This window comes from Vulpes vulpes, chromosome 13, assembly GCF_048418805.1.
Source record: "Vulpes vulpes isolate BD-2025 chromosome 13, VulVul3, whole genome shotgun sequence".
Classification (NCBI taxonomy): Eukaryota; Metazoa; Chordata; class Mammalia; order Carnivora; family Canidae; genus Vulpes; species Vulpes vulpes.
Genome location: NC_132792.1, coordinates 52654157 through 52680814, shown reverse-complemented (window position 1 = coordinate 52680814; position 26658 = coordinate 52654157).

The window sequence follows — 26658 nt, the reverse complement described above, 5'->3', positions numbered from 1 at the left end:
TTACGAAGCAAATGATCTGACCAGCTAACTCTAGTCCTTAGGTTTGAAATAATCACCTCTATAACCATTTTAGTGACTTGTGCATTTGACAATCACTCCAGCTCTGCTTAACACCAAAATCAATTTCCAATTCAGGAGAAAAAAAAATGATTGGTCACCTGGTCAGTGTGTGGTTTCTTGATTCCTGTGCTCCTTAAATTATAAATCTGTTAATAATATTGCTGAGATAGGGGAGACCCTTATAGGAAACACAGCTAAATTTTCACTTCCTTCACTACTTCTTGGCAATATATATATATAACTCATGATCATAAAATGACCATTAGGGTCTGTATAAAAACACTTTATTTGAACACACAAATTTGTACAAATTTTGTATACTTTTGTGTTTATTATATTTCACAATAAATAAAAATGAAAAGCTAAAATATGATAGAATTAATTTTTTATTAGAAAACATTTCCATTCATTTAGAATTCTTTATTTTCCCTTTTTATGCTTCTTACACATTCCTAACTAGAATCCAAATTATTACTGGGTCTCCAATCAATAGGTCTTGCTAGTCATGGAGCCCATTCTACTGCCCTGTCCAGGCTGAGAAACAAATTGGTAGCCCTGCCCAGTTTCTGAGGGTAAAATCCAGTCCTATCTATCCAAAAAGCCTGGCAAGACAACCTAGTAACCATGGGACTCATCCTGTACTCCTGCACAGGAAGCCAAGACAACAGCTCTGCCCAACTGCTAAGCATAGCCTCTGGCCCCACGGAACCAGGGAAACCAACCAACCAGCCTCAGAACCCAGCCTACTGTGTCACCAAGTTGTGAAGCCCCACCTACAAGCCCACCTAGCAGAGGAACCTACCCTGCAGTCCTGCCCAGTTGTTGAAACACAGCCTGCAGCCCTGCCCAGGCAGGGACTCCAGCCAGTGACCCCACCCAATTGCAGAGCACAGTCTCCAACCCTCCAACCCCACCCAATTGTGGACTACAGCTGGAGGTCAATGGCATTCTTTTACCAAAATGGAAAAAAAAAAAGCACTAAAATTCACATGGAACCATAAGACACCCTAAATAGCCAAAGCAATCCTGAGAAAGAAGAACAAAGCTAGATGAATGACACATCTTGATTTCAAGCTATAGTATAAAGTTATAGTAATCAAAATAGTATGGTACTAGCATTAAAAGAGACACATAGATCAATGAAAAGAATTGATAGCCTAGAAAAAAAAAAAACCTGTTTGTAATCAATTAGTATCTTACAATGGAGTCTGTCTCAGACTCAGATTATAAACTCCCTGAGGGCCCATATAGCTCTGTACGGTGCCCATGATGCCTAGGAAATAACTTTTACATAGTAGATACTTAATAAGTCTCTGGAAAACAGTGTGGAGATTCCTCAAAAAGTTAAAAATAGAACTACCCTATGATCCAGCAATTGCACTACTAGGTATTTATCCAAAGGATATAAAATACTGATTCAAAGAGACCAAGCACCCCGATGTTTATAGCAGCATTATCAACAATAACCAAATTATAGAAAAAGCTCAAATGCCCATCAACTGATGAATGGACAAAGACAATGTGGGTATATATTAATGGAATATTATTCAGCAATCAGAAAGAATGGAATCTTGCCATTTGAATTGACATGGATGGAGTTAGAGGATATTATGCTAAGTGAAATAACTCCATCAGAGAAAGACAAATACCATGTGATTTTACTTATATGTGGAATTTAAGGAACAAAACAGATGAGCATAGGGGAAGGGTGAAAAAAGAAAGGGAAGCAAACCCTAAGAGACTCTTAACTATAGAGAGCAAACTGAGGGTTTCTGGAGGGGAGGTGGGCAAGGGGAAGAGCTAAATGGGTGATGGGTATTAAAGAGGGTGCTTGTGATGAGCACTGGGTGTTGTATGTAAGTGATGGATCACTAAATTTTACTCCTGAAACCAATATTACATTAGATGTTAGCTAAATAGAATTTAAATAAAAATTTGAAACCACCACAAAAAGATACTTAATAAATATGTGTTATATGGATGAATAGCTTTTTGGGAATTTCATAATCTTATAGTGTTATTAGATTCACAAAGACATATATCAAAGGCCATTTCTGGAGTTTTCTTATTCCTTTCTTGGTGTTCACACTAAACACAATATTAGCTTACTACAGTAAAAGTACCACAATTGAATGGCTTAACCAACAGAAATTTATTGGCTCATAGTTCTAGAGAGTAAATGTCTGAAATAAAAATGTTGATTGGGTTGATTCCTTCTAAGGGTGTCTATGAAGCCCAAATCTTTTCTTGGACTCTCTCCTTGGCTATGAAGATGACCATTTTCATGTTCATACTATGTTTCTTCTTGTATGCATGTCTCTGGGTCCAAATTTCCCCTTTTTATAAAGAAACCATATTGAATTAAGGCCCATCCTAATAAGTGATCCCGTTTTAACTGGATTACCTCCGTAAGGACCCAGTCTCCACATAAGGTCACATTCTGATGTACTGGGGGTAGGATGTTACCACATGGATTTTGAGGGGACACAATTCAACCCATAATAACCACTTACGCTTCTACAATAGTATTTCCCTTATTGGTTATGGATAATTTACTTGTCTTGATTCATGATTAAACTTTGAGACAATTTGAACACATAGTAGTCACTCAGTAAACATTGAGGGTATGGGTGAAAGTATGCTCTGAAGAACAGTTATTGATCCTAACACCCACCTTCAGCCTTTCCCATAGGGCTTCTTCTTCTTTTCTCTTTTAAAGATTTTTATTTATTTATTTGAGAGAGAGAGAGAGAGAGAGCACCTGAGCATGAGTGGGAGATTGGATCAGAGGGAGAAGGAGAAGCCGAATCTGTGCTGGCAGGGAGCCAATGCAGAGCTCGATTCCAGGACCCTGGGATCATGACCTGAGCCAAAGGCAGAAGCTTAACTGCCTGAGCAACAGAGGTACCCCTTCTGTAGGCTTCTGGGCTGGCCACAAGGCTTCTTAAATTGATTAGACAGCCTTCTGCTTCAAACATCCATCCAGGCCTCACCACCCTTTTCCCAGGCTTGCTTTTTCCTACATTGTACCATGTTGTAGTGAATCTGAGCACATCTGTGATGTCCATTAACACTACAGGGACAGGTCCTTGAGTTAATATTCATCTTCATACCCCCATTATCCAGTGCCATGCTTGGAGCAGAGTGAATGTTCAATGTTTATTGAACTAACAGAAACCAGCAGAACTATGACCCAGACAAAGAAGTAAGGACAAAAAAATCTTTCCACAAAGGTATCTTAGGAATGACTATAATCTCTGTGACTCCAGGGCACATGGATCTTTCACTGTTGTCCATTCATTGAAAACAGGTCAGTGTAACCTTCAGACTGCAGCTGCTTCTTATCACTGTGTCCCCTGAGAAGTGGAAATCAAGTTACACGGAAAGCAAAGTGAAATTACTTTGCAGTCTTCTCCCTGCTGTTAGTTCCTAAGGAAGGAAACAGTGTCACATTTCATTGTATCTGTATCACAACGGCAATAATAATAATAATAATAATAATAATAATAATTAATAATTAATTCCCTTGCTTTGGATCAGTAATGTTCAGATCCTGAGGCTGCAGCAGCATAGGATTTTTTAGGAAGATGCATTTTTAGGAGAATTTGGCAACACAAGGAAGTGCTGCAATCCAGTTGTTAACACCATTTTAGCATTGTCTTAATTCCCATTCCAGATGTTCCACTTGGTGGGGTGAGAGTGTGAGCATTTTTTTCCTTGGAAATTCAGCAAATACCATAGCAGTGTATAGTTTGTCCTCATCTCCAGAGAGAGATTCTGAGAGGAATGCTTCACTTGGCATGAATTCAAGGACACCCATTATAATAGGAGAAATCATACATCACAGTAAAAGGAAATGTTAAATTTCACTCATTATTGTCCAGTTGCCTTAAAATATATTTTCATTTGAGACTCCTTCTGTGGAGACTGCAGTGTTGTGAGAGCAAATGAACAAAGAAATGAGTATAGATATATACGAGGCAGTAAAATCTTATTTAAACTACTAGAAATAGTACACTTTATAGAAACTAAAGTACCTTGGGCATTCCTGCCATATGTGGAGTGAATAAAAAGTGTGATGAATCCTGAGCAATCTTTCAATTTACTATTGAATGATTGAGTTTTGCTTTTCTTTTCAAGAAAATTTAACAATTTAACAAACTGTTATGACATTAAAATAGTCTCATCACAATTTCTATGGTTCCATTCTTGATTTTGTGCTGTAGGATCTCCTTATAGGTGAATCTATAAATTAAAAATAAAAATCTCCTTTCAATGTATTGATAACTAAGTCATGATGCAGTTTTATCAAGTGTTGCCTGACTTTGAATTTGGCTCTCTAGGAGGTCCCAGGTGTATTTTGCTCCAAAACATTCTCTCCAGATGTGTCTCTGCCATTTAGAATTGAATTTATGCATGCTCAGATTCATATTTGAGACGACCAATACCTCAGTAATGTTTTTATTGATCTTACTGCAAAAGGATGAGAGCTTAATTGGTAGGAAAAGATTGGTTCTGTCTGGGTTTATTTGATAAGGTGGACCCTTAGGGGAGATCATTAGGGCTCAATGAAAAAAGAATTGGTCTTATTGCTGTCCTTTCAAACTGTTTCTGCTTATCTTATCATGAGGATGGTGGTGGGGCTCTGTGTTTAGGCATAAAGCTGGGCTGGATTTCATGGAATCCCATGGGGGCTCAGTGACCAATGAGAGGCTGTTGCTAGGGAGAGATTGCAACCAACATATGCTAACTAAATCAGACTTGATGTAAGTTGAAAAAAAAAACAACAACAACAAGAGGAGATAAAATTCTCTTTGTGCATTTTTCTCTCTCTCTCTCTCAGTATTAGGTACTCTATGTGTTTCTGATTATAGCACTATTATTCTTACCTCTTATTTACCCAGACCTATTGTTTTTTTCTTTTTCTTTTTCTGTCTTGTATACTTCAGCCATGCTTTTCATCTTAGGTACTCTACTGCCCTCTCTCTCTACCTATAAAATCACCATCTCTCAATTTGTCATAGATAATTGCTAGTGACTCAGTTCATAGGAAATCTAAGAATAAAAAAAAAAAAGCTCATTAAATATCAAGGGTTTGTGGTGATAGAAATATGGCGATCTATGTTGAGGCAGCAGCTCAGGGACAAAGTCTGGACAAGATCTCAGAAACTGAAACGTTTGGTATTTAGCCTGCCCACAGGGTAACTCATTTGTGCTGGAGTCTGCTTACTGGGAATCAACAGAAACTCCTAAAATATGCCAAGTTATGCAACACGCTCAAAGTAATACAGTGCTTATTGCTCAATAATAATGTGTTAACTATAAGTAAATAGGAAATCAGTCCTTTCTCTTCAGGGAAAGTAATATAGTATATGCCTTTCATGCAATTCAAGAAGGAGTAAGATGAATCATATATTTATGAAAGCTTCAATGATTAGAGAAAATATCCATTCATGTCCAACCACACCTCCCTCATAGACTTGCATACCCCAAATCACATTAAGAAAGTGTTTCCTATTTTTCTCCCCTATTCCTATAATGAATGATGTTGGATCTTTAATTAAGCTGAATATTAAATAATGAATTACTTATTAAATTTTGACATGTTGAAAATTATTTCCATGATACAGAAAAAAAAGTCTGGTTTCTTATCAGTGTTTTGAGTAACATTTTAAATGTTTGCTTTGTATTTGTAGTAACAGATCAGGTAATACAAAAAATATATTAATTCTCAGCTTTATTATTATTTATTTTAGGTTAATTTAATTTTTAAGCCAAGAGACTGGAACAACACAAATAAAGCTTTTTATTGTTGATTATAAGGCCAAATGAGTTCTGTCTCCTATTCCATTGTGTCGATAGATACTGTTTTACTGAATCAGTGATTCTGATCCCTGAACACCGTTTGTAAGAGCTACTGATATGGCTCCCTTTCTTAAGCCAGAAGGGCTTGGGATGTGCTTCATCTCAATACCATTAAAAACATTTTCTCATTTATTGCATGTCCTCCTTACAAACCTAGCTCCTGGCTGCCTATGGTGGAACAGATCAACTAGTGAGGTATATATATCTGACATCCTTTCATTTCAGGGTGAGTATCCATAATGTGGGAACATCCAGTTTTGAGGGAAAAAAGCAGTTTTGTGCTCTCTGTCAGATGTTCTGAGAGGTGATCTCACATTTTATTTACCAGACTTTGGTTCCATATTTGGCTCAGAGCTGCCCTGGAAATGTGTGGGATGTTTGTGAAATGTTTGATATGTTTGTAATTTGCATTTGCCAACTCTATTTGGAAATCAGTACAAGAATAGAGAAAAAAGTAAAGGCAACTATTATGTTGCCAAATGTGTAATTACTCTTTTTCATAATCTATTTTTCCTTGGAAATGATTGTTTTGATATCAGGCAATGAATTGTATCTACAGAGAAAAAAGAACCATCTTTACTATGGCTTATTTCCTAGGTTATATGTAACCAATGAGTCCTATCATTGTTAATCCTTTGCACTATTTGCTATTCTCAAAAAACTCAAGACCTGACACTTCATCTTATGAGATGATCCAGTATTTCTGGCTGTGCAAGAAATGTTGCTATCATTTCTTAAGGCTCTCCATGGATGGCTCCACACTATGATTTCAGGCCATTTCTCTCCCTTCTATTTATTCCCTGACTTATGTTATCCCTTGGCTGGTTTTCTATACATTCCATCAGTTGTTTTGAATTATGCCATTCTCAACCTGAAAAATCTTCTTTTAATTCTTGCCTTCATCCAGATTCTTTCCATTCTTCAACACCCAGATCAGTTATTTTATAATTTTCTTTTCCTTTCTTTCTTTCTTTCTTTCTTTCTTTCTTTCTTTCTTTCTTCTTTCTTTCTTTCTTTCTTTCTTTCTTTTCTTTCTTCTTCTTTCTTTCTTTCTTTCTTTTTCTTTTCTTTCTTTCTTTCTTTCTTTCTTTCTTTCTTTCTTTCTTTCTGTCTCTCTTTCTTTCTTTTGCAATGGGGAGAGAGAGAGAGGTGGGGGAGGGGCAGAAGGAGAGGGAGAGAGAGAATCTTAAGCAAGCTCCACACCCAGCGTGAACCCAACATAGAGCCCAACATGAAATTCGGTCTCACCACCCTGAGATCATGACCTGAGCCAAAATCGAGAGTCAGATGGTTTGACCAAACCACCCAGGTGTCCCTAGATTAGTTATTTTTTATTCTTAGAAGCCTTACTTTCTGGCTGCACTACGCTTCTCTGGATTATGGGTTTTTGTCTCACCAACTAGATGGTAAGTTACTTGAGAATGATGGTCATCTCATACTTTTCTTATATTCTCCATGATATCTTGCACAACACTGGGCACAATGTAGACATTCACGCTCATGTATTCACATATTGGTTTTAAGCCGTATATATATATATATATATATATGGCTTATGTATATATCTGTATATATTATATATATAGTATAAAAGCCCACAACTTCATGCTCTCTACCTGATACTATAATGACATGAGAAATGAGCACCTTTTCCCTTCCTGTCTTAGGGACATTTATGCTCTAAGGTAATGAAAATAATAAAATAACTATTATCTTTGCCATTATTTATTCATTTATTTATTTTCTTGAGAGAGAGAAAGCAAGGGAGAGAGCTAATGCAAGCAAGGAGAGGGGAAGCTGGAGAGGGAGACAAGCAGACTCCCTGCTAAGCAAGTAGCCCCATGTGGGGCTCAATCCCAGGAACCTGAGATCATGACCTGAGCTGAAATCAAGTTTTGGCAGCTTAACCCACTGAGCCACCCAGGCAGCCTGTCATTATTATTTTATATATTGCATGGCAACCACATGAACTAAGTTCTACATATGTCATTTCATTTGATCCTCAACAGTCTAGCAAGAGATGGATTGACATTGATATTTTAGAGGTGAAGCTATATTTTAGATGCTGAAGCTCAGAGAAATTAAATGAGTTTCTCAGGGTCACAGAGATAGTTAATGATAAAGCTGAACTGGAATCTAGGTCATCTTTGTGGAGGCCGAGAAAAATTAAGGCCATCCCACCTAAAGTTTAGCATTAGCACAAGTACAGCCATCTTAGGTCCCTGTGAATAAGAGCTGAACTTTAAGGGGAAAAACTGCAGAATGTCCTCAATGTCCTTGGCAGGTAATCCCATATCAGAAAGACAACAGAGCCCATGCCTGTGGTAGAAAGTCCCATCTTAGAATTCTTCCATCCCTTCTGGAAATCCCCTAGACCAGCCTATAAAAACCCCGGCTGTAACCCACTTCAGGTCCAAGTCCCTGCTCTGCTGTGTCGGGCATACTTGGACCCAAGCTCCAGCTTGCTAATAAACCCTCGTGCGCTTGCATCGGTGTCAGCTCCTTGGTGGTTTCTCGGATTCGCAATCTTGGGCACAACACTTTCTTTAACAAAACAAAGCAATGTGTTCTTTTTCTTGTCTTCTTTTGCCATGTTTTGGGGATTGAGTGAAGAGTCTCACTCACCATTCATCACATGTTCCTTCCTTCTCTTGCCAGATATTGCCAGCCCTCAGGCCTATAACCTCAGGTTGCCCAGGGGCCTCCTCTGCAGGGCTTGCAAATGGTCTTCCTGTCCTTAGGGAAAATTCTTGTATTCTTCTCCAACTTTTTCTTCTACTGCTCTTATACCTTCCCAGGTGACAGGCGAGCTCATATCTGATAGATTGATCTTCATACTGTACTAATAGTTAATTGTGACTCATTTTTTGTCATCCTTATCAGAAAAAATTGTGTGCTGAAAGTGAGCCCTAAGGCCTTAAGGCTCATAGTTTTTTTATTCTCAACTAATGAAGTTCTAATAATGATAATTTTATTGCTAAAGAAAGTTTTAGAAGCCTGAGCCTTTCAATAGTGCCTCTCAAATCACATCATACACCAACTGCCTACGCAACCTGAAAAACATTTAAGTCTAACTTTCATTTGTTTTTCCTCATCTTTTCCTTGGAGCAAAGTGAGTTTTCAAGAAGTATGGTAAACTCTGCCTCCCATGCTTACAGCCTCCTTTGTATTATTTTGCTCATTTTAGAAATTTAAAATTTAAGACATCTATTCCCAATGCCTTATATGACAGATGAATGCACTTGATCTCAAGGATGTACCCCCATGAGAACAGGAACTTTGTCTCATGCTTACTGTTTGGGAACTTGGGAATCAAGGCTGAGCCTTGCCTGACAGAGTAAGCTTTCAGGAAATACTGACCAAGTTAATTGATAAAATTAGCATGTATCAAATTAGTTATTCTGGATAACCATGAAAACTAATATTTATTAGACTAACTATATGCCAGATATTTTCTTAAGCTTCATGTATTTATTTTTAGAGGATGAGAGAGAGTTCACTCATGTGAGTGGGGGGAGGGGCAGAGGAAGAGGAAGAGAGAGAATCTCCAGCAGACTCCCAGCTGACCACAGAGTCCAATGTGGGGCTTGATCTTATGACCCTCAGAGCATGACCTGAGCCAAAACCAAGTCAGGCACACAACAGACTGAGCCACCCAGGCACCCCTATGCCAGATATTTTTATAAGCACTTTGTATACATTAACTTAGTACTTAGGTCAACTTCCAATACCTGTTTTTTATATTTATATATATAAAAATAATATAATATAATATTTTGGTGCCTTCTGAAGATATCTAAGGCACCAAAATATTATGCAGTTTAACCAGTTTGGGGTCAGTTTCGGATCGGGGATATGAAACCAGACAAACTCAGTTCAAAAAGTGACTAACTAAGAAGGTTGTTTAACTATTAAATCCTCCAGAAATATTGCCTCCACCATCCCTAAGACAGACTAGGTAAAGTTTTCCATTTTGGATCACGTTATAGCATATGATTTGTATATATCACATTGTGTTATAATAACTTGTCTTGGTCGTTCTTAATTTAAATGACTGGGTTTAAACAGAAGGTTATGAAAAAAATTGAAGCAAAATATATAATTAAAGATCAATTTGCGATAAGGTCAGAATAACAAAGCATTCTCTATCTGGAAAATTATTTTGATTGTTATATAAAAGATATAGATTAGGATAACAAACAAAAATAAACACTACCAGACTCTGGAGCCCAATGATTCTCATTTTTTGTTAATTTCTATAATTAGAATTTGCTAAACAAGAGCATCTGATTTTCTTTGTACTTTCAGTTTTATTTTATACAGTGTTATCTAGGTCCAAGTAAATATCATTTGCCACAGATATAAGTTAATTAACTCTCTATTATGCTATCCTGTATTAGGTGTTCATTGCCCCTCATATTTATTTGATAAGCACTTACATCTTTGTCATTGGGAAATATGTTCTCTGAGTTAGCACTATGGAAATGCAGAGAGTGACCCTGCTGTGGTTTATTGGGTCAGGTCAGAGATTGAAAGGTCCCAGATGGCTGCAGGATCTTGCAGTATGTGGGTCTGTTGCTAGGAGACCATATTGATCTTTTCTAGCCTCTTAGCAGATGACCTCCTCTACTTGCCAGTGATTGATTGCCATCATTTACAGCATTAGGTAGAGTGTTTGCCTTGTCTTCAGTATTTAAAAAGTTTAAAAATCTAATCATTAATGCTTAAAATGCTTTAAGGTCCTTTTTTAATGCACCCATAGCAGCCTATCATTAGGAATGCCTGTTCATTTAACATGGCCAATTTCAAATATGGTTCAATAGATATATATTTTCCTGCCTTAATATAAATAAAATGTGATTATCAAAACCAATTTGCTTATATTAAACAAAGTTAATTTGGTTTTTACTGGTCAAAACCAAACTGTGTTGTGTCTGCCTTGCCCAGCTCTTTGTCTTAGGCACAAGGCTCCAACTAGAATGCAGATAGGTTTCGTACATTAAAATGTTCCACTTACAGAGAATAACAGAAGACTTAATTGCACCTCAGTGCTTTCATGTCTGGCCCCTAAAGGTCAAGTTGGACAGTGCAGTCAATAACTGGACAGCTAGTCCAATGAGAGCGCTTTTCACGCCAGTGGAGAAGGGCAGTACATTTGAATGCTGCTCCAGTCTCTCAAGAAGGAAGTCTATACACAAGTCAGGCTTTCTGGTTACAGCTCTCAATGATTAAATGCCTGATATAAATATAGTGCTGTCTAATATTTTAGGGTGGATTAAAAAAATCAGATGGAGACAGCCTTGAAGAGAACAGCTTTCTGTTAGACTTGTTGAAATAATCCATTTAAACAGATACCACAGCAGTATTTTGCTCAGCCTGCCCTGTCTGAGAGATGGTCTTGAAGACCCTAGTATCCTATAAATCTTGACTTCTCTAAAGTTTCTGGGAGAAATGGAGATGTGATGGGAGTTTTCATGAAAGTAATGGTGATAGATACTAGGTGCTTATTCTGTGTCAAACATTGATCTCAGCAATACATAGGTATGCACGTGCACACACACACAGATAGATAGCTATTATTTTTATTATCCATCATAACAATCCTATTGGGTAGGTATTATTATTTTAAATAAGATGAGTATATTGAAGCACAGATGTTACAAATGATTTGCTAAGGTCTGTGCAGCCAGGAAGTGATGACTGGAACCAGGATCCATCCCATACAGTTCGAACGCAGAGCCAAGAGTACTAACCACCATTATCACCCTCTGCCTTGCAAGAATGAGATCTGGATCTGATCCAAAGCTTCTCAGTAATGATCAGAGAACTCCAGCAATTCCCATCCCTCTATTCACCTCATCATTGGTCCCTTGATGCTTTGCTGACAGCAGTCTCCATCAAATATTTTGCTGACCTAAAACATGGGTCTGAGGAAGGAATTAGAGCAGCAGCACTTCCCATCAGGCCTCCCCAGGGAGAGGTGAGAACAGGTTTCCAAATCACTACTGTAGAGTAGTATTGTCATCTCCTTCCGTGTGTGAACAATGACTGCACTGTCTTGCATTTCCACATTCCCAGTAATTTATACATCTCATTTCAGTGATAGCCACCTCACCTTCCTAAGTGCCCCTTAATCTTCTCCCATGAAAAACAGAGAAGTGATTAATATCTGCAAAGCAGTAAGAGAGATACTGGACATGAGGTAGCATCCCACCTGTGGAGACTGGACTACAAGGAGCATATTCTTAAGGATTTTATTCACTTTTAAATCCTGGCAATGTAATTTTTACTCTACAAAACCTAATTCGTATGTGCTTGAAGCCAATAATTTTATTCTTATAAAAGCTTCTGAAACCATTGACTCATTGAAGCTCATGAAATATAAATAATTTGAAACATTTTAGGGTTCATTGTTTTCTTTGGATCTCCTATTACGCTGCAGGATGGTAGTGTCTTAGAGAATTTTCAGTTTGGTCAATAAATAAATAAAATTCCAGAAAATGTGTATGTGTAAAAGGGACAGTGTGGATATCTTAATGGATATATTCCTAAGTTATAGTAATAGTAGCTGACATGTGTAGAGGCTTATGTCCCTGGTACTGTTCTAAACATTGTACATGTATTCTCTCATTTAATATCCACAGCCATCCTATGAGGCATGTTCTAGTATTACCTTCTTTTAGCAAATGAGGAAACAGAGACACAGAGAATTTCACCAACTTGCCACAGAATACACAGAAATTATTTGCCAGAGATAGGATTTGATCCTAGGCAATTAGGCTGACTGGCCCATATTCTTAAGTAGAGTGTTTACATTCATTTTAATTATTGGAGAACTCTTTTTTATTAAGTTGATCATAGCAAAACTTTCATTACAATATGTTTCATTGCAATAATTTAATATAATGCCTTAACTGAAATTTTCTATTGGCTCATTTTTTGTTAAAAGTAGAATTTTCCTCATATTTAACCAAAGAGAATCTCCACTCTAAAGTTTGAGTTCAGTTTGCAAAGGATCTATTGTGAGAAATTTTATCCTATCTTCATTACTCCAGGGTCACCACACTACAACCAGGTCTAAACCATGGTTGAGCAAAGCATATTTCTACCTGTTTAGCACTGAAGTCCCAAATATATAAAAAAACAAACATACCTATGGTTATAATCATAATTTTAGTTTTATGTATAGGCATTCATAATTTGTATAGTCTTATATGTGTATATATGTATGATTTGTGTGTAGAGATAGAGATAGATGATATAGATAGATAGATAGATAGATAGATAGATAGATAGATAGATGATATGAGACTGAGAGAGTGAGAGAGAGAAAGAGAGAGGAAGAGAATTATATGTAGGTGCCCATGTACCCCAGGCCCAGAAGCTAAATCCTAACTGGACTAAACAAACCATCGTAATTACATTCCCTTCACCAATAATTATAAATGGCATTTAGCACCATTATGGACCATTTAGCACAATTATGGCCCATGAGATATGTTGAGGAAGTCAGATGGTTGAACTTCTAGCAAAATTCTTCTTGTTGCACTGGATTAACCAACCTGAAACCATGAACTATGCTACAGGTTGTTATATGAGATAAGTTTTTCTGGTTGTTTTAAGCCTGTGTGGTCAGGTTTTCTATTACTTGTTGCTTTAAGTCCAAGAGAAGTTATATACATCAGGGGTGAACAAACATTTGCGAAAAGGGCCAGTAAGCATTTTCAGCTTTGCAGGTCATATAATTCTTGTCACAATTACTCAACTCTGCCATCATACCATGGAGTGGCTTATAGGTAACACCATTCAAATGGGTGTGCCTGTGTTGTAATAAAACTTTATTTACAAAACAGTTTTCTAAATTAAATTTATTGAACAAATGCCACCTCAGTCATAAAATCAACCATTATAAAGCCATCCAGAGACCCCCAGATATTTCTTTGGGTCACAGTCATAATTTTGAACCTGAGAGACTATGGGAGAGAGTCACTGACGTGGGGTCCAGTTTCAGCCCTATGACTTCTCTGTATGACTTTAATTAAATAAGTTACCCAGCTTTGCTGAACCTTGGTTTCTTTATGGGTAGCATGGGGAGTATTAGTAACTCCCCATAGTGTTGTTAGATTGGATGTGAAGTCTAAAGTTCTCAACAGAGTGTCTGGCTCCTGCTAAACGTCAGATCTTATTCTGTTTGTCTCCTGTGGTTTCTGCAGGGTCACTCCTGCTAACATTCTGCTTTTTCTGCCTGTGGGAGTTCAGGTGCTTATTATTGTTGTTGTTTTTTAAATAACACAAAATCAAACGTATTTGCATGCACAACAAAGAGGATTAGGACTTTAGGTAAAACAGGAAAGCAGTTGTCTGTCAAATGGAGAGCAAGATTCTTAAGTAACTGACTATGGGACCTACAATGATGGGAAGACTTGCAGTGTTGCCTTCAGAAGTTATGTCTCTATACCTGATGCTTCCGTAGGCTTTCAAACATGCCTTAGTGCCAGGTTAGTTCTTCTAATTCCTCTGACAATCAAGATGGTTTCAAAAGGATTTGCTTCACTGGCCACTGTTTGCCAATCTCTGATATAGATGATGTTTTCAAATATTTTGAATCAGAGTATGCTTTGGTGGATCAAAGTCTCTACACTATCTGCTTTATTATACAATAGAACCCTTCCAATTGCACACGGGAAAAAAAACAAACCCAAACTGAGTTCCTCAGTGAAGGAGACTTATTAATGCAAATAACTGAAAGGTCCAAGCACAAATTTAACATTAGTCTAGACTTGGTCCAGGAGTTCAGATAACATTATTAAGTTATCTCTTTCTCTCTATCTCTTGGTTTAGCCTTCTGCTGGCTGGATTTATCCTCAGCATACCTATAATGGTCCCTGACACTTCATGGCTCACTTCTTTCTGCCAGTAGTTCCAAGGGAAGAGGCATCCATGTAAATCCTGGGATTCATTGGAATCAAACCAGTTTGGGAGATTTGTGTGTTCCTGCACCAATCATTCTTGGACCAGCACAATTGGAATTATGGTAATGGGTCAATAATGTGCCAATAATAAAAGTAATCTTTGTGATACATCCCTAAAAAGTGGCACCATTGCTGAATCATACAGACTAAGAATGAGCAAATAATGGTCCCCAAGGGTAACATAAAATTCTGAGAAAGAGCTTACAGGTGGCAAATATCAACTGTGTTTACATCTTGAATATTTGAATGCAATTTCCAAGAAAAGATGTCATTGTAGAATATGTATAATTATAGAATATGTAAGCAATGGCATCACCTTATCTACAAAACCAGCCCTGACCCTGAGAGGTAAATAACTGCCCCCTGCTCTATGCCCCTACAGCTCCATCCCCATGCCCCATATCATATTATCATAGCCCATTAAAGCCTCAAATCACTTGATAGCATATATTTCCCGACCTGTGACTACATTTTCCATAATAGTAAAGAAGTTATCACTTCATCGTGTGCCTCGATTGATTTCATAATGCCTAATGAATAGTAGAAACTATAACAAATGCTTATTTCTTCAATAAACTATCTCCAGAATTAATCATACAATAAGCAACCATATTAAAAGATATCAGATTACATTAAGTAGTCAACTCAGACCCCCAGTTAGTCTGATATTCTACAATTGATATTTCTCTCCTCACCTCCCCTGCCAATACTCCAAAAAAGCCTTTTTTGTGTTTGTTTAAAATCATTTGCATATTGTAGAGACCTATTGACCCTGGGAGGAGAAATACATAGAAATAGAGTAGTACAAAGTTCAGGCTCCCACATCCATTTTGGGGCTTTGATGACACTGCTTAAAATTAAGATTGAAGAGTTTGTCAAAAACACAAGTTGCTAGACAGTCTTGAATTTACAGGATTTTATCAACTGGCCCAAGCAAATTTCTTAATTCTTTCAAGGGATTATATGTTTCTGAAGGACCTGGGAACCACCTCTTTGAAACATGGTCACTGAAGGAGAGAGCACCTTTATCACCCAGTCCCTGTAGGAGGCCAACTGCCTAAATTCAAAAAAAAAAAAAAAAAAAAAAGGAAAATTAGCAAACACAGATGGACTGGTCACACTGACCACCCTCTCTCCTAGTATCCTTCAGTACTTTTCCATTAGCTCACCCCCTGGTTTTAAATATGCCCTCCCACCTCACCTTTTCTTTCAGCAAAGTTGAGTTCAATCATTCTACCTTACTGCAATAGTCTTTAATAATTTTTTTTCCCTACTTAGTTGGTCTGAGCAAACCAAGAGTGCCTAGAAAAGGTGGGAAAAAGTGTTTACAAAATTTTTTTGAAGGCAACAGAGAGAAAGTTCACAGGACTTGAGGGACCATCACCCCTCGAGGAAAGAGAAGCCAACTCTGGGGATTACGTTTGCCTGCAAACCATTTGTCTATAGTGGTGACTGGTTAAGAATATGAATAGAATCTTCAAAGGTTTCATCTGGTATAATTGTTCCAAATATTTCTTGCCCCTGTCTATACACACTTAAGGAACTTGTCTCCCTTTGGTATCTGGGTTGTGTCTGATTGTTTTGAACAAAGGTATGCAGAAGTGGTATCTGGAATGTTCAAGCTTAGGTATTAAGAATACCTCACTGTTTCAATTTCTTCTCTCTTGGGACACAAACACCACACTGTGAAAAAGCTCCAAATGCCACATGAAAAGGTTCACATGGAAGATATATATATGGAGGAGTGGTCACAGATGCATTATTCATTATAATTCACAGCATAAACATCCCAAATATTTATCGGCATCAAAATGGGTAAATAGACTAAGATGTTCATACAGTGGATACTTAAGAAAATGAAAATATACTGCTATGTGCAACAATATGTATGAATCATACAAACATAATATTGAGTTAAAAATAGGCAAATCTAACCCATGGCCTGTTAAAAATCGGTAGATGTCCTTGAAGTGGAGTGGGAATGTTCTGGCTGGTGGGAGCCTGGAGAGAACCTCTCTAACGAGTCATGTCTAATTTCTTTACCTGGGTGGTATTTGTATGGACATGTTCACCTTGTAACAATTCATTAGCTGTTCTAATTCAATTGATTTTTTTTAAAAAAATAACTTCAGATTGAACCAAAACAGAAAAAATTTCCTTAGCCATAGCTAATAGATTTTACCAATATTTAGGGAGCAGGAAGAGAAACTGTAAGTCTATGAAAGAAATAAGAAGCTCTACCTATATGCTGCCATATTTATGCAATAGCAGTTGGATTTATTTTAAATAGTCTATGTGTAATCTTACTTGTATTGGTGTCAAAAGTCTGTCCCTTTTCCTGGTTTTTTGATCATTTCTGTTAATATTTTGGAGTCCATATTACCAGAAGACTTAGCTTTTTTTTTTTTTTCTTTATGGGGAGCGTTCAGCTCCCTTTCCTTGTCACTCCCTGCTCTCATCCTATTTCAGTAAATAGATTGTCTTCTGGGCCAGAGCAGTTCACATGGAAATGCTCACTTGTCTTATGCTTCAGCATATTTGTTTTCTAATTTACATTTGTCCACCGAGTTTATGTCTTTAAATGTCACATGCTGATGACTTTCAATCTGAGGAATAAAGCTTCTCAGTTTTCAGAGAGCAAACAACCTTGTCTGCTTATCAAACTGAAGTAGCAGAGAAAAATGTGACTGTGAAGCCATTTCCACTGGTTCAGGGAGTTTGCTCTCACCTATTCACTTAGTGCCATTAAACCTGACAGCTTCCAGCCTTCAAATGATTCCTGTGGTGTTAAAAGTCTATGTGTATTTCATGTCATTCAGCTAGTTTATAATGCTTGCTTGGCTCTTTCCTCTCCACAGAGATCCTATGCAGCTCTTTCTCAATGATAATTGTACATTTTTTCCCGCCTATTCTTTCACTGAGCTACTGGGCACATTTCTGTACCATTTGTTGCCATTTAGAAAAATTACAGTGATATTTAGCTTTTTGTTCTTGGGGTTTATACTATAGCATATTATTACCAGACTATGCTAAAGCATGAAGATACACAGCTGAAAATACATAACCACAGAACATCATTGATTTATTAAGTGACTTTTGAGTGTGTGTTTGCTTTAGGAAGGGCTATGCAAAGCGTTGTTATGATTCAGAAACAATGACACAGACACACAACCCCTTAGAGAGATAAGATAACAAATAAATTATATCAAGGAAGAACTACAGATTTTTCAAACTAAATGACCTTAAAGATCCAATTCAAACCTTCATGTTTATATCTGAGTCAAGTGAAGTCTAGAAGGGTAAATGGATGCCTAATGCTTTCCAGCCAGTAAGAAAGGCAGACCGACATTGAAAACCAGGCATGCTCTCTACCACATAACATATATATGTATAAACAGGTGCTAAAATACAATAAAAATAGTTGTGAAGCTCAAATAATTATTATCTACTGCATATGACATCCATTGAATCGATTTTGCCATAGTTTAATTTTGCTTACTAATTAGACAACCTCGATTTTCTTCAACAAGTGATAGTAACTATCCTGCCCTTACCTTAGAATGAAAAACCAAGGTGATCTTCTCAGTACTAGATCCCTGAAAGAAAGTGCCCTCTATAAATATCTACTGTCACAACTTATTTAAAGAGGTTTGGAAATAACAGAGGCCAAACTGTTCCAATGCAAATAAGCTGTGCAAATATGCCAAGATGGAAAAACCGTAATATGGCCAAGAAAGAAAGGGAAGGTAGAAAAGAAAGAGAAGGAGAAAAAGAAAAGAAAGAATGTCAAAGAGCAGTTGTAGGAGGAGAAAAAGGAGAAAAAATGTAATCCAAGTAGTCTCAATGTGAAGAGGTGAAGTCAAACTATTCTATGAAATAGAGGATCACACCACCAAGAATGACATAGCCGTTTTGCAGATATCTTTGGGGACCAACCCTGAAGCATATTTACAGAATGATATACAACCTACTGATACGAAATTTGATATCAAAGAGAATTACAAATAGATTTTACTACCACTGAAAATGAACATAGAACTTCTGTGATAAAATAGCTACCCCAAGGAAACTTTCCTTTTCATATGTAAGGAAAGCCTACACACATAAAATCTGGTTTTATTTCCAATGGTACTTTTGTTTGATATGTTGACAATGGGCTACTTTGTTGAAAAACATTTCGATGAAACTGTTCATTTTGGATGCTGAAATAATACTGAATAATTTGGGAGAAAATAAAATGGACAAGTTCATAGATAATAAACACATCTATTATTAAGCCTGAAATGTTAGCAGTGAATCCCGGATGAACTGAGATGACCAGATGCAGGAATAATTATGAATACTTTCACATTTAGTAAACAATCCCAAAAAGATGTGTTAACATTAAAGGGACATTAAACAGCAGCATGAAGTTAAGTGGGAAAACAAAGGAGAATTGCATTGTTTAAGAATGAGTTGAGGGATCAGGTTTTTTTTTTTTTTTTTTTTGGATCAGGTTTTTAATCATAAATTAAAGTATCAACTATGTTGCCTTGCAAAAAGCTACAATTTGAAAAATACATTTATTTGTTAAATTATTTGGGCACACATTATAAGCAACATTTTGGTTTTATTTTTAATTTAATGAATGAATTCATTCATTTGAATGAAATTCAACTCAATTGAGCCTGTAAACCAATTATTTTGGCGTTATATAAACAAAGCCATTAATTTTTTCTTTTGCTTTTTTTTTCCTTTAGTAATCATAAACAAAAATGAGTTCATCATAACCTTTGGTTCATAGTGCACTTTCATCATTGTTTGAATGGCCAACTTTTATTTATCCATTTATTCATTTACATTTTAAAATTATTTATTTTAAAAACTGGTAAATATATAAAATTTACAACTTATCATTTTAACAGTCTTTTAATATATAGTTCACTGCCATTAAGTACATTGGCACTGTTGGGGAACCATCACCACAGTCTATTCATAGAAGGTTTTTCATCTTACAAAACTGAAATTCTGCACCACTTAAGAGCTCCTCCTCCCACCAGCCCTTAGTAGCCACCATTCTACTTTCTGTTTCTATGAATTGGACTAATCTAAGTACCTCATGTGAGTAGAATCTTTCACCATGTATCTTTTTGTGATTAGCTTATATCACTTCGCATAATGCCCTCCAGTGTCATCCATGTTGTAGCATGTGTCAGAATTTCCTTCCTTTTAAGACTGAATAATAGTCGTTGTATGTTTGTGCCGCATTTTGTTTATTCATTTGTCCATCAGTGGACACTTGGATTACTTCCATCTTTTGACTGTTATGATCAAGGCTGCTATGAACAGGGGTGCGCAAATATCTTTTCCTACCTCTGCTTTCAATTATTTTTAGATATGGACCCAAAAGTGAGATTTCTGGATCATAAGGTAATCCTATTTTTAATTTTTTGAGGAATCTCCATACTGTTTTCCATAGCGGCTGCACCATTTTACATTCCCACCAGCAGTGCACAAGGATTCCATTTCCTCCTCATCCTCACAAACACCGAATTCTGCTTTTTTGATAGTGGTTGGGGTAAGTGGGGTGAAGTGGTATCTCATCACCACGTTTGTACCTACTTTTAATACTATAAGAAATATCCCCCAAATCTATCACCTAATCAGAACTAAAATATTATAGCTATGCACATGCTCCTCTCTCATTTCCTCCTCTGTCTCTCCCTAATGGTAATCTGATGTAATTGCTTGGCACTTCTCATTTTTTTATAGAAATATGTATATAGTCTATGTCTAAATATCTCTACTTTTACTTGAACCGTGACTATCACTCCTGAAGAAAAAGAGAACAGACATATCTCTCCAAATAGGAACAAAGACAATCATGACCACAGCCACTAAGAAACCAGTTAAACCTATTCACTTCTTGTGGTTACAATAAGTTAATGAAAAATTTTATGTTAATTAATTAATTGACTTCAAATAATTCTTTCTAATGAATAGTAGTTAACTGTACCAGGCATTGCAGAATGTCCAAAGATGAATATAAGCAGTCCCTCCATCAATACCGAACTTGTTGTCCAGTCATTTTTTTGTTCGCTTCATGTGTTCAAAGCTATAGAATATACCAAGAAGTTTAATAGACACTACTCTCTTCACAACCTTGCAAGATCGTATGATCTGTATTCTTAGTCTGATTTCTTGTCATTAAACCTGTTTCCTTTTCTTTGGAGCACACACCTAGAATATATTTTCCAGATCCCTTTGTAATTATCCAAGGCCATGTGTATGGGTTCTGGTTAATGGATTCTGCAAGGAAATGATGTCCACCTCCAAGGGGGGAAACCTCACCCAAACTTCCACTCACTCTTTACCCCTATCCGCTGGTCAAGGACACGGAAGATCTAGGGAATGGTGGAAACACAAGTTAGAAGGAGCTTCCATCCCTGAATCACTTTATAGCTGTCTGCCTGCTTAACAGTCACCCAGAAGAGCTCTGAGCAATCAGTTAAGCTTCCACAGTGTTAAAAGGACTTTATTTTCTAGAGTGGGAAGATAGGTAATAAACCAGTGAGCATATTAATATATAATATAGTGATGATAAGTGTTAGGAAGGTGCTTAGTGAGAAGCAAAATGATTTGGGGAGATATTTAGATAAAAATATAAAGTACTGGAAAAGAATGAATTAAACATTTCAGAGAAATATTAAAAAGCTGAATATCATCAACATTTGAAACTATATCTCAGTGATTTTAGCTAAATATGAATCTACTTAAAATGTACTACCAGTTATGAGCCTCTTTTTTGTATAGATATAAAGAGAATAACAATATTTAACTTATAGTGGTAAAATTTTTGGAGGAGTGCATTTAATGAGATAAACAGTTGTCATTTGGTGGATATCAAAGAATGATAGCTGATTAATTAGTGAATTTTCTCAAGTGTGTTATTTATAAACCTTAAAGTGTCAGTACTAGGTAAGAAGAAAAAAATGTTGCAAGTCAGCAGGGGAATAATTCCTAAATGCTGATCCAGACAAAAGACTTACTACAATTTAGAGGAGGAAAGTAACAGCGGAAAAAAAATATAGCAATGGGCATTGTTTTAAACAGTGAAAAAGATTTGGTTAGGAGGAGAGGAACAACCTATGTTAATGAAATGCAGTGAGGAGAAAACAGAGGTGTGAAGAGAGAGAGTGAGTAAACCAATTGGATGAAGTGAAAATGATAGTCAAGGAGCAATGAAAGCTCAAGTTTTATATATACACTTGATCCATAAAACAAAGAGCCTTGAATGCCAAAGTAAGGCATCTTGTAAACACAATTCAGCAGTAGAAAGATCACACCAAAATTGATGAATTGATTCTAGAAAACTTCTCTCAGCCATCTGACAGTTTATTTAGTGTAATGCCAGTCATTGTCATTCTCTCAGCCAAAGGTACAGTTTATAAAATTAAACAACACATGTTTCATTCATAGGGATCTTTAAAAAGTCCCTGTCACAGTGCCCTGCCCACAGTCTATATATAATGCATATTGTTCATTACAGATTTATCTAATTACCTCATATACATGCCAGTTAACAGAAGATGAAATTACTTCTTTACAGATTTGTGTAGATTAATGCCTCTTCTATTATCCCCAAATGAGAAGATGTAAGAAATGGGAATTTCAGAATAATGAAGAAATTCATTTTGGTAAAGAAATATATTTAGATTGACTTGCTTTACTTAAATTTACATCTTCACTTCTACTATAACTGAGTAGAAATTTAAACAGCCTTTATTTTCCATTAGCATTAAAAATGAAAACACTCTTAAGATAGAAAGGAAGAGGGATGCCTGGGTGGCTCAGCAGTTGGGCACATCTGCCTTCAGCTCAGGGCCTGATCCTGGAGTACCCAGGTTGAGTCCTGCATCGGGCTCCCTGCATGGAGCCTGCTTCTCCCTCTGCCTGTGTCTCTGCCTCTCTCTCTCTCTCTCTCTCTGTGTGTGTGTGTGTGTGTTTCTCTCATGAATAAATAAATAAAATCTTTTTAAAAATGGGAAAAAAACAAATGAATATACAAAAGATGTCTGCATTTTCCACATCTTTAAACAAAATTATTTCTAATTTCAAAGCTTTTTGTAGAATCCAGCTATGATGTGCTCAATAAAAAAATAAAATTCTTGTCCTTACAACAATATGAAGACGGGCTACTAACTCTCTTTGTTTTATTCTACTATACAAGTGAGCCACCATAAGAAGATTTTGACCAAAGCTGACTCCTTTAAGAGACATTAGCTAGTTGTACTCCAACCAGGGTCCATTGAGATTATTGAAGACAGTCCCAAATGGGGCCAAAATGATGTATTCACGGTCATATCTGTAATTATGGGTTTCCTTTTCTTCCTATCCTTTCACAATAGAATATGATAAAAGACATTGGAAAAGGGGGGAAAAAGTCCCTTAGGAGCTGCATGTTAGAGGATTCTGAGATGGCACAGTAGGGAGCCCACCAACAATCCATCTCCCTACTCAACAATTACATGGGCAAAGTCTGTCCAGGTTAACTATTTTAGGATTCTCAAGTCCATTGAAGGTTTGCTACTTCCAGGGGAAGCCTTGGATAGTAAACAATTATTTTTGGTCAACTTTAGCTCTTTCCTATCACTATAGCAACTATCTGTCTGCCACCTGCCTCCAAGTGACAGGCAGCTGTGCATGAGTTCTGGGAGCAGCTTATGTACAGCTTGTAGGGGCCAGGGTGGCCTTTAAAGACCCTGTCCAAAAAACATTAGGGATCTGTCATCTGATCTCTGATGGCTGTTTCAGATCATAGAAAGGCAGACACAGAGATGATGGCCATTGTTGTTGTACCTCCCTCCATTGTTACAACCCCCTTCTCCTTTGGCTAAAGTGACTTCCAGAGGATTTAAAGGGACAAAACCTTTCTTCTTGCTTCAGTTTTCTGTTTGTGCACTGTGGGAGCCAAATATTCAAAAGCAACTTCTATTTATATAACAGAAATTAGAAAATCACTGTGCATGCCTAGGGAAAGGCACAGTCTTGGAAAGGTTTGAAAAGAAGTTTATACCTCTGACTGATCGTTAACACAGAGACATAACAATCAAAACCAAAACAAACAGAAAAACAGAAAACTCTGGGAAAGGAGGGGCATCAGATTTTCAAAGTTACTACAGTAATTTCAAATTTCTGGTTTTCAACAAAAAAAATGTCACAAGGCCTACAAAGAAATAGGAAACAAAACAAAACAAATGGTCCCTGGGAAAGACCCAGTGGCAGATCTACTAGATAAAGAGTTTAAAACTTTGTTAAAGTTGCTCACAAAATTAAAAGAAAATATGGAGACAGTCAAGAAGAAAACCATGTATGAACAAAATGGAAGTATCAATAGAGATAGGAAACTTTAAAAAGAAATAGAAAAACCAAAAACAAATTCTGCAGCTTAAAAAGGATGTAAAAAGATATTCCATGTAAGTAGTAATCAAAAGAGAGATATATACAATGGAATATTTTTTAGCTTATAAAGGAAGGTGATTATGAGGTATGCTACAATATGGATGAACCTTGAGGATAGTATGCTAAGTGAAATAAGCCAGAAGACAAACAGCATATGATTCCATTTATATGGGTACTTAGAGTAGTCAAAATCATAGCAACAGAAAATAGAATGTTGGTTGCCCAGAGCTGGCTGGAGGGGAGAAAAGGGAGTTACTGTTTAATGGGTGTAGAATTTCAATGTTAAGAAATGGAAATAGTTGTGGAAATAGATGATGGTGATGATTAAATTGATATGAATACACTTAATGCCACTGAACTATACACCGAAATACAGTTAAAATGGTAAATCTTAGGTGTATTTTATCACAATAAAAAAATTAGGAAAACGTGATACATGTTTTCAAGATCTACTGTCTATGAGCACTCAGACTTACTTGCATATTGATTCATTTCAAAAGGATAATGGAAACAAATATTGATTTCATTAGAAGATTGCTTTTAGATTATCAAAATAATGTAACAATATGCCAGAATTAAAATATAACAGTAAGTTTGGCATAAGGAGAGGTGCCTGGGTGGCTCAGTCAGTTAAGTGTCTGCCTTCAGCTCAGGTCATGATCCCAGGGTCCTGGGATCAAGCCCTGCACTGGGTTCCCTGCTTGGCTGGGAGTATGCTTCTCCCTCTCCCTCTGCCCCTCCCCTATCCATGCTTTCTCTCTCTCTTAAACAAATAAATAAAATCTTAAAAAAAAAAAGTTTAGCATACGGAGAAAAAACTAACCCCAAATTATGTAAGCCCCAAAATCTTAAAAAAAAAAAGTTTGGCATATGGAGAAAAAACTAACCCCAAACACTACAAGTGTTTGGATTATAGGTATGTATATACACATTATTTTTATAGTCCAAAAGCAATTTATTAAAATTTTTATAGTCTAAAATCAATTTTCTTATAAAGTGAATACTTAGCTTTTATTCCTCTTTCAAAACAAATCTATCCATCTCTCCATATATATAAATATGCATGTAGATAATCTGTATCTATAGTGTTATATTATGTAAGATATATATTATCACATCTAATGCAATTTTACACCTAATATTACAATATTAAATAATTAACAATATTTACTACATACATACTACATACAATATATTATTCAAGACTTTGAGGAAGAATAAAATTTATTTCTTTTTAATCTAAATGTCTAGAAATGGGCAGCCTAGGGCCGGCATGTAGCTCTTCTCCATGAGATCCTGAGAGACCCTCTTCTCATTGCTCTCCTCTTCTCAGTGCTCTACCATCTCTTGGCAGGTGTATGGAAAAGGGACAGAGAAGAAGTGGAGGAAAGGGCACTTAATCACCTGTTACTTATGAAAAGAAGATTGTTGGAAGCTGCTGCATGCTTCTTCCATCTCATTGGTTCATGGCCACACTTAACCAACTACAAGGTACAGAAGCATTGAGAGAGTGGGTAGGCTAAATTTGAGCGTCTATTATCCAATGAATATTTCTTTCCTATTCTATGAAAGGAATAGAACATGAGTATTGGGATAAAACTAGCATACCTGCTACACTGGTACTAAAGTTTCTCTATATTGTACAGATCCATTGGGGTCCTAGTTAATCCTCACAATAACCCTGTGAAGTATTACTTTTACTTGGAAAACAAAGAAATTAAAATGCATATACTAAATTAGTCCAAGATCATTCAGCTAGAATGGGGGGAGAAATCCACTATTTGTCAGGAGAAACTTGATCTGTATTGTCTCTTAACAGCTATGTGATTTGGGCAAGTCATAACTTTTCTGATTATAGCTCACTTAACTGCAAAAAATGGTAAAAATGGTAAAAACTCCTACCTAGAAGTTATGAACATTAGAAGAATGTCTTATGTCAAATAGTACTAAAAAATTGGAGGTGATAGCAGTCATGGTCATGGTCCTAATGGTGGTAGGAGCAGTACAGAAATAAGGAACAATGCTAGATTCAGCCCTTGGTCTATTTTTTCCCTACATTATACTGCTTTTCAGAGCCCTTCATTGACCTTACCAGCAATTTGAAAAATTTATTTTTTATATGATAGAGGCCAAGAAACGGGAGATTAAAAACACTGTTTCAATGATAGTGAAACAGCTTATTAATTCTATCAATAATCCACTCAATAGACATAATTGACTACTATTGAATAAACCACTCTTTAATAAAAAGTCAGTCAATTTTACATTAAGATCCCTGATCCACTGATCTAAATGAAATAACTTACTGCTTTACTGACTT